This window comes from Cariama cristata, unplaced genomic scaffold (assembly GCF_000690535.1).
Source record: "Cariama cristata isolate BGI_N322 unplaced genomic scaffold, ASM69053v1 scaffold1786, whole genome shotgun sequence".
NCBI lineage: Eukaryota > Metazoa > Chordata > Aves > Cariamiformes > Cariamidae > Cariama > Cariama cristata.
In genome coordinates, this window is record NW_009623614.1 from 27180 (window position 1) to 37446 (window position 10267).

Below are 10267 nucleotides of genomic sequence, written 5' to 3' on the forward strand. Positions count from 1 at the left end.
TGTGCAGTCCGTGCACACCTTGGGGACCAAATTCTGCCTTGTGTTGACTGGTTCATGGGATCAAAGGATGGGAGAAGATCCTACCTCAAAAGCAGCAAGGTAGGCTTCTGCAGAATATTCAGGAGACAGCTAACGCCATCTCCAGTTATTGTTTTGTTTGTTACTTGAATGTGTGATTAACAATAGGTAAAAATAGCATTGTGCAAAGCCAAACTGCTGGCTTTTTAGATACTTTTTATGCTAACACATCTTATGGTCCAGATACTTAAGGATGCCACCAATGACATCTTTTCTCAATTTTGTGCCAGTATTTCAGTATTTAAGTACTTGTTTTCATTACTGTTCCTTATGTCAGATATATCTTTTCGATTTATTACTGATTGACTGAGAAATTTCACAGCTGACGAGTTGATTGCTGATGTTAAATTGCCCTTGCAAATTGAAGAGTGTGGAATGTGAATATTAGTCTTGGCTAAAAAATAAAATTATTCTTTTTACCAAGTTGTTGGAGCTACTGAAATTTAGTACGCAGTAGTGAAAAGAATCATATCATGGTGTCTCATTTGAATGTAATTCTTGGCTTCTTTACTTAAAGTTAACAATGCATTGGATTCTCCTTATTTTTGAGTATTTGTGGGTACGTATTCTACCCTCCTTCCTAGAGGAGCACCAGCTTCAGGACATCTCTAACTTCATAAACCTTTCAGATCAAATCTAAAATAGCATTTCTGATAAAATTTGAAAGGTTAGGCTTTTCAATAATGATGTTTTTTATACAAATTGAAAATGTGAGTTTCGTCGCTCTAAGTAGAAAACTAAGTGGTGTAACTGCAATATATCTTACTTCTTCTTGCCACATCTTACGCCATAAAATACTTTCTGGTCAATGTATTATGAACAACACTTACATAGTTACTTTAGCTTGGAGAAATAAGTATACAATGAAAATTGCCTTAAGTATTAACTGGTGAGCAACAGAGCTGAGCAAAATTAACTGTCATTAACAATGGCCTAAATTCTGGCTCACGTTGACTACTACAGCACTCTGCAATTCCTGCTCATGTTTTTGGTAGCAGTACTCATGGACAAGGTTACTACAGTTAATGTAAGCACACACAAACTTCTTTGAGAGATCATGTAGAATTGTTTGTCAATGGGTTTCTGAAAAAAAAAATCTGCTTTAATATACACCTAGATTTATAAATCTAATGTTTTTAAAAGAAACACATTGCAAAGGCCTTTAAATACTGAATGTTTCTATAAACTTTCAAGTTTGAAGGTTGCAGAATGCTGTGTGGCATTCCCAACTGAAACTTGTATGATGAAAATAGAGTGTAAAAGTGGTTGGAAAGTTTATTTGGATAATAACGCAGTCACACTACAATAATAAAAGCAAACTTTTAAAATCTGTCTGTGTCTTTACTTAATACAAAAATGTTGTCTGTTGCACTGGGATTGAATTCTGATTGTGTAATTGTTGTCATTTTGCCTTCTGGACCAGTACATGCTCAGGGCTCGTTTTAGTAGAGAAAGTGATTATCCTTTGTATGTATTGGTGACAATTTCCGTATTAGTACTAATGAAACATTGCATTTGAGTAGTACTCATTCCCATGCTTTACTAGCAAACAAAATTTGTACAGTTAAGTTAAAGCAGGACATTATCTGCACTTTCTGATTTTTTTAAAAGCATGAAAATAAGTAACGAAAGAAAAACGCTTCCTTTCGGTTTTCATGCTACCCTGCAGACAATAATACAAGACTTTTCCTTGCTCCTCAGCTGATGGCAGCAAGCATTGCACATCCTGGGTTTTGTCTAGGAGGCAGGTACACTTACATCAGTGTAGTTAGTCAACTTCTCAAAAATCTGGAATGTATTCAGCAATGCTGAGATCCGTGTCAATGAAGTCTTGTTTTTCTCCTTCCTAGTTCTCATAACTTTCCTTTTAGGATGCTTTTGTCACTTTGGCTTAGAAGTCATTTAAAAAAATACAGGCAACTGTCTGATGTATAATGGGCTCATACAGAACGAAATACAAGAAGCTTCTCACTTGTATGTTTGAAGGACAAGCCTGAGAGTTTGGAATATACAAAGAAAGTGAACTGAACTAATTTTTAAAAGTTTCCAATGAATATGATTTTAACTTTTTAATCCCTTTGAGAATTCCTTCCTCAAACCACCGTGGATGGTTCAAGTAGCAGCTGAGGTTTGTGATCTGCATTTTCCAGGTGTTGCATTTTGAAGCTTCTGTCAACGGTGAAGTCTGTAACACAGCCATAATTCTGGGACCTGTGTTTGACCATTCTTGGCACTGAAGAAATAGTAGATTAATTGGATTTGCAAGCCAACGTACAGAGATTCTTTATTCCTTTATCTTTGAGCACAAGCCTTAATTAAGCGTGATGTTTGATTATTGGAGCAGATTATTTGGTAGCTATTTTAAGATTCATTTACAAAAGGCTGGGACCTTTGTCCATAAATAAGGAGGTTTTCAGACATTTGGGTTGTCTAGATGGAGAACATCTTGTAGCATAACTAGTGATGGTTACCCCTTTCATTATATTATATGAATCATTTTGGCCTTGTATGACCAACCAAAAACCATGCATACGGTTGAATCTACAGGCATGCATAAGTTGTCGTCTTTTCAGTGAAGCTTTCTGAAATTTGTACATCAGTGTGAAGCTCATTCAGTCCTGCAGATGTTTGCTTTCTAGATCTGTGTGAACACATTCAACTAGTGGTTTTACTACCTGAGAGAAGCTTATGGTAAATATTATCGTGGGACTGTTGTGGTAGTACTTAATTTTAGAAACAGGGTTATTTTTGTCAATTCCTGATGTGATTCTTAAAGTCCAAATTATTTCAGTTTTATGATAATGGATTTACTTGTCTAGAAAATAGTCTAGCAGCTTAGTTTCAATATAAGCAAGCCTTAATTAGAGTTTTAATTGGAGTATGGTGTGCCTCACAATAAAAGCAGTCTCTGTAAATTAATCATACTGATTAACAGTGTCTAAAATTGCCTAACTTGTATCAGTTTTAAAGTACTTCTCCAAAAATTTAGTTATTGTGTGTGTGTGTATACATACTCATACATTTGATTCAGGGGGAATAATCTATGGAAAATGACGAATTATTTTATTGCAGTGTAAAAATTATTAGTACTATATTGCAAATTATTTATACTTTACTTTCATTAAAATGCAAACAGTCTGCCAATTTAGAGGCTTTGCAGCCGGATAGGGGCATATATTATACATCAAGGAAACCTGGTCCAGAATGTTGATGTGTTCGATGTTTGAGTAAATAATCTAAGAGGTCATGTTTTGCAGCAGTTGACTCTAGAGACAGAAAACAAGGATGATCACAGATTCTTTAATGGGAAATGGGTTTGGTTTAGGTGATGACTAGCTGCCCCAAATTGTATTCTAAAAGCTCAACTAAAAATTTAATTGCTGGTGAGCTGTAGAATAACAACAGCTTGGAAAAGAGTAAGGGCTTTTTATTTTTAATAATTATTTTATTTATTACTTTCTCAGAAGTAGTCAGCACAACTTTGATATTAATAGGAATCTGGTAAGTGAATTCCTTAATGAGTTCAGGGTAAAAAATTTATATCCATAGATCTAAGTAGTGGCATAAAATTCTTTAATGAAGCTGATACCAACCCATTAGTATAATTGAATTGGAACTTCTTGACAGTAAGGTGTTCAGTTCCTACTTAAACACTGAAGAGACAAGCCACAAGTGTGATAGTTTTTCAAGTATCTCATCTGGTTCTGCTGGAAGGCAGCAATGTTAAGCAGAATTGAAAAGGAAAGAGAGAAGATTAGGAAGTGTTGGCATGTAACGTGGTTTCCTTAACGTGGCGTGTCTTCCTGTTTTATGGGTCCGATGTATGAGGACTAGTGAAAACTGGCACCTAAAATTTCTGTATTAAGTCAGAAAAAACAGAGAGGAGGAAAACGAATAGGCTCCAGTTGGTTGTGGATAGGCCTTATCCTGCAGAATTTTTCACACATGGAGCTATGGTCGTAAATGAGAGAATATCACAGCAATTTACTGCAGAGAGACAATCCTGTGGAAAGAGCCGTCCCTGCATCCTTGTTCATTAAAGGCAGGTGGTGAGAGAGATAAGCTCAGCATATTTTTCCAAGAAGAATAAGAAAAACTAACAGAAATTGTGAAGGGAGGAGAACTTGACAATCCTTAAATTGAACAGGAGAGGAAAACTGTTTGGAAGTTCTTTTTCTTGGAGTTGAGGGAAAGGGTGTTAAAAGGCTTCTGTTAAAATGTAGGAATGGGAGAATGGGAAATCAAAATTGGGATGGATGCTGATAATGTGTTTGTAAATACTCAAAACATAAACATTTTTCTTAAAAGTGACAGCTTTAATACAGGATTGTTAATAAAAGGACTCAGAAGAACTGTGTTCTTCCCTCTCGAAAGGTTGTAGTACTGAAAAATTAAATAGCAAAGTCAGTATACGTTCATTTCCCAAGATAATTCAGATTCTTTTCCAACTTCATACCTACTTATGTGTGTTGCTGGCATGTCATATGCTGCTTTGTGTAGGTGGGATCTCGTAGAAATAGTAAGTTACCCCACAGGCAAAATGTATTTTGCCCATACCTGTTGATTCAAAGGGAGGAGGAGGACCTTGATAAAATCTGAAATCAAATTTTTTTGAAGCAGACTGGTGGATTTGGACATACAGAGTTTATTTTATGTGAAACCCGTGTACAAACTTTCTTTGCAGATACGAAACCTGGCTTCCCGAAAGGTTTGGGCAGGTGTTGGTAGAACATACAATTAAACTTTGCTATCCACATGGAAAGTGCTGTCCTTCCCTATTGTATTTTTCTCCTTCGATCAAAAGATAAGGTCTACCTTTTTAAAAATGCCTGGCTTCTGACAAGTATTTATTATGCGTAGTGAATTAAGAGATCCTATGAAAGTATGTGCTGACAACTTAAATGGAAGACACTAATTTACTTCCTGCAAATTTTAACAATAACAAACAATAAAGAGAGACTGGAGTTGCATAGACACATAGTTTAAAAAAATCAAGTACCAGAAGGCTTCCAACCTCTGGTAATAGAGAACATTGACCTTTTTGGAGCTCTCTGTTATTTTGCTGTCTCCTCAGTCCATCTGAAGAAATTAAGTTGTAATGAGTTGGGAATGGAATGACTGGACAACTTAAATGTGAAATAGTGAAAAGGGTAAAATGTAACATCTTGGCGTAGGTCATTGGTACCCGTTATGAGGGATTACAGCTGTCTGATTCTATCTGCTCTGGCAGAATTATAATAGAAAACCTGCAAATATATCTGAATTAGAGCATCTAGTGGTTTTTAATTTTTTGAAAATTCTAGAATTTCTTTGTGATTAACTTGTTTATTTGTTTTAAGATTTAATTGGCTTTCTAGCTTGGACATAACAATTGTGAAAGAAAAGGAAAAAGGTGTATACTCAGAGAAGGGAACCAACTGCCTGCCGTACTCAAAATGCAATTGCAGAAGGTAAGTGGTGCCCCCTGTGCCTGCTGCAGGAAGGGAAGTTTAAGTTTGATTTCAGGCTTGAAAGTCTTAGGTAAGCAATTACATGATACTAGGTTTATTTCCATGGTATTCATTAAAATCGTCGGTCCCCTTTCATAGGTTAAACTTCCCCTTCCACCTTCGTGTTTCCTCCTTCTTAGCTTTTAATGTAGCAGCAGAAGGAGGAATCGTGAATGACAGGAGGGGATTGTAATCACCCGTGTTATGGAACATCTCATGAGCAGGGCAGCAGATGTGACAGGTAAAGCGAGGGTTGTCCGTTAGACTCAGCAAGTGCTAAAGGCAAGGACGTTTAAATACTTCTTCAGAGTGACTTTATTGGCCCAACTTAGTCATTTTCTTTCTGGGAATGAGATCCATAAGTTGAAAATGCGGATTTTTTTCCATGGCATCGTCACTGCTGCTTCATTTAGCAAATACTGACTGTAGTTCAGTGCGGTTCCCACTCACAAACTTCATTTCAGTGAGTGCTTTCCAAAGGGTTATTGAGTGATAGTAGTATATATTGTTCAAACCAGATGCCAACAGGTGCTTTAAAAAAAACCACACATTTTTCTGTCACTACTTTTCACCCTAGTGTAACAGGAGATACTAGAGTTATTTTAGACTTGTGTGGCCCCTATTTAACTTGCTGTAACTAATAAAAAGCTATAGCCAACATATTTCAGTTGCAAAAAGAAGGTCGTCTTTGTGCTTTCTTTTATGAGTGACCTTTTTTTTTTCTTTTCAAACACTTGTTTCAGAGTTATGGCCCTGGTGAGTCAGTCCTTCATTGCTGTGAGGCCTGCTCTTTGAATCCAACCATAGACTCATGAATAATAGTGTATTTTGGTGACCCTTTGAAAATACTTTCTCCAGCATTGTTTGTGAATGAAATTTTACAAGCAGTCACAGGTCTTGACTCAAAAAATTGTGCAAAGCGTTTGTCTTCAGGGATTACAGTTCCTTGGTAGTGTAATACCTAATATTCATAAACCCCTCTTGGTGAAACTGCTCGCCTTTTCACAGCGGTGCTCTCTCATCCCTGATGATTGCAGAATCTAGAGGCTCACTGACATAAAGGCAAAGGTTACCGTATTTCTACATACCTATCTTTTCTGAGTGTATTTTTCAGTTATTGTCTTTAAAGTTGTTCCAGTACGCTGGGCTATTGAGACTTTCAGATTCTCTTCTTCGTTCTGGTGTAGCATCTCAAGTTGCGGTCTGTACAGAAGGTGTGAGATGTCTCTCCAGCAGGTAGGTTGGTTCTCTCTGAGAATCTGTAAAACATGGTCACTCTGTTATCTGGGGGTCAGAACAAGTTTTCAAACATATTTTCACTGTCAAGTGTAGTACAATGCATGCGGATCTGGAGGCATAATAATTAAATAGAAATAAAATATTAAGTTATTAACTCATTTCAGCACATTTCCAAATAGGGTATTCTACGCCTGAGACAGATTTTTTTTTTTCAATATACCAGATAACAGTGATTTTCAAGTACCTGTGTTCTCTTTTTCAAAGTTTCTACATCTGCCACTTACTTAGACACATCTCTTTTTACCTTTTTGGTTTCTGTTTCTGGTAATGCTTTATATAAGCAGTAAATTAGTCTGGTGTTTTATGTTACTTACAGAACTAGTATTTAGTCACAGAATCACAGAATCGATTTGGTTGGAAGAGACCTCTGGGATCATTGAGTCCAGCCTTTGCCCTAACACCCCCATGTCAGCTAGACCATGGCACTAAGTGCCACATCCAGTCTTTCCTTGAACATCTCCAGGGATGGGGACTCCACCACCACCTCCCTGGGCAGCCCATTCCAATGCCCAACAACCCTTTCTGTGAAGAAATGCCTCCTCATTTCTAGCCTGAACTTCCCCTGGTGCAGTTTCAGACTATGCCCTCTTGTCCTCTCACTGGTTACGTGGGAGAAGAGACCAAGCCCGACCTGGCTACTCCCTCCTTTCAGGTCGTTGTAGGGAGCGATCAGGTCTCCCCTCAGCCTCCTCTTCTCCAGACCAAACCCCCTCAGCTCCCTCAGCCGCTCCCCATCAGACTTGTGCTCCAGACCCCTCACCACCTTCGTTGCCCTTCTCTGGACTCGCTCCAGCACCTCAAGGTCTTTTTGTGGTGAGGGGCCCAGAACTGGACACAGCACTCGAGGTGCGGCCTCACCAGTGCCCAGTACAGGGGAACAATTACAGTCTTTATATCCAAGCTATGTCAGAAAGTTTTGGTGATGGTTTCCATATAATGCATCTTCTCCAGGCTCTGTATCTCTTGTCTGGAATAACTGTATAATTCTTTTCTCTTGCTTCAGGCCTAGATTATCTTGTGTTACGGAAAACTAGCAAGATTGCTGCTGCAGATGCCATTTTCCAAGACCATAGCTTTGATCACTTCACTGTGCTTTTGTACTCCTTACTCACTATGTCAAAAAGCTGGTCTTATCTTCCAGCCTCAATTCTCAGGACTCCACCTCTGAACACTGGTTTTGATGTTGGTTTGTTATGTTTGGGAGAAAGTGGCAGATTTTTTCCTTCTACTTGCCCCCCCCTTCTTTACAAAGAAGCTGGTTTTTAGATGTGTTGTTTTGTTATGTTTGGGAGAAAGTGGCAGATTTTTTTCTTCTACTTGCCCCCCCCCCTTCTTTACAAAGAAGCTGGTTTTTAGATGAAGAACAAAGTACAAAGTTATGGACAGATGAATGGCAGCAAAATGACCCTGGGAATAGGCTGTTTCTCTTAGCTCTGCCTTTGTGCTACCTCCCATTTTTGCTTTCTTTCCCACTACTAAGTGATGATACAGAAGCACAGAGATGGCAGCAGTAAAGGAAACAAAGCAACCACCTCCTAAGCCGAGTTGGAGCTCTGTCATGGTGCTATGACAATAAAAGCTTTGTGTTTCTCCCCACCTCAGCTTGCTCTGTTTCTGCTGAGGAAGCTACTCTGCCGTTATCACAGGGTTTGCTTTGGTACATACGAGAAAGGATGGTTCAGGACTCATAACCTCCAACTATAAATGTAATACAAGACTTCTTAAAGCACATTGACTTACACTGTCCGCCAAGTTCCACACTGCTTGTTGCACTGTAGATTTGCAATTTTTCATAAAACTCATAATCTGGGCTAAAATAAATTCTTTTCATCCTGTTTTGTCAGAACAGATTTTATGCAATCTTCCTGATCAATTTTCTTCTCCTGTGGCTCCTAGACGAACTTGTTCGTTGTGTACTACTTGGTGGTTTGGTAACCAGCCACCTTTCTTTTGCAGAAGAAAATGGCCCTGGGAACAAGAGGACATGTATTAAAGCAATGGACCTAATGTTTGGAGAGCAAATGGGCAACTTTGGGGGTGGAAAATATGGTTTATTAAATCATAAGTTATTTGTCCACTTTAACAGAATTCAATTTGCCTGAGAAAATACTTCTGAAGAAGCTGTTTCAAATTAATTTCTGGGTGATAAGGGCACCCTGGGCACTGGTACACAGCAGTGAATATAGTAGCTTTATATTCCTTTTTGCACAGGATGTCCAGTCCTCGCCCTGCTAAAGGCAGTATCTTTGAAACCAGAGAATTATGCATGTCAAGAGTCATATAAACATAAGTTCATGCTTTAAGAATAATTTGATCTTTCCTCATAATCAGAAGCACCCTTACAACTTCTGAATTATTTTTGCCTTTGTCAACTGAAAGCAAAATCAGAAATTCTTTTCTTGGCCTCTCAGGATGACAAGGCAGGGTTTTTCTAATTAAAGAGGTCAGTGGCTTTTAATGCTTCTCTTGCTACGTATCTGTTCTTCTGCTCCCTAATTTGGCGCCAAAGACAAGCAGGGCTGAGCTGTGCTGTTAGCAGATGCTTTTTGGCTGGAGAGAGGAGACTTGGCAGAACCGCCCTGGTTGGAAGGGTTTCAACCTAAAGCCAAAGCCACGCGCTGAAGAAAGGTTTCTCTGAGCATCCATGTCTCTGCTGAGCCAAGAACATCCCGTCATTACTCTGCAGTTTCTGCTGAACAAGTTGAGAGAAGTTCTCTTGGATACAAATAATATGAATTAGTCTTTTTCCCTTGACTGATAGGAGAATTCCCCCAAATGCCTTTTCTGATCTGTTCTTAATTCTTTGAATAATCCGGCATATCTTTACAGCACTTTGGCTATATCTAGTGTCTTTTTCAGGAATAAAGGAGCATGCACTGTCCATCCTCTCAGCTAGGAGCTATGTAGTCATGCAAGCACAGGGCTAAGTCAGTCCCTGGTGAGCTGGATCCATAAACGATGTGCTCTTGTGCTGGGGTTCACTTCCCTTGCACCCACGCTCCCCTCCGCATGTTCTTGCTCACGTTGCGCCGGTGCTTGTGTGGCAGAGTCAAGAGAGAGGTCTGGAGGCTGAACTGGCTGGAAAATAATGGGGTTTGTTTATTTGAAGGTCTTTGTGGGTTTTTTTTAGATTAACATTTTGCTGGATCAATTCCCTGGCCTGGTTCACCATAGACTCACTAAGGCACAGAGAGGTGGATGCGGATGTGGGGGTCTGGAGTTAGGGTAGTTTGGCTTCAGGTTACCTGTGCAGGCGTGGAACCGCGCTCTTGATTTGAAACCTCTGGGGAGAAAGAAATATGAGGGCTTGGTTTTTTATTTTGAATTACAAAATTTATCTTGCAGCATCTGTATTTAAAGTGACCAGCACAATCATTTGCATTCGGAGGTGGCATACATCA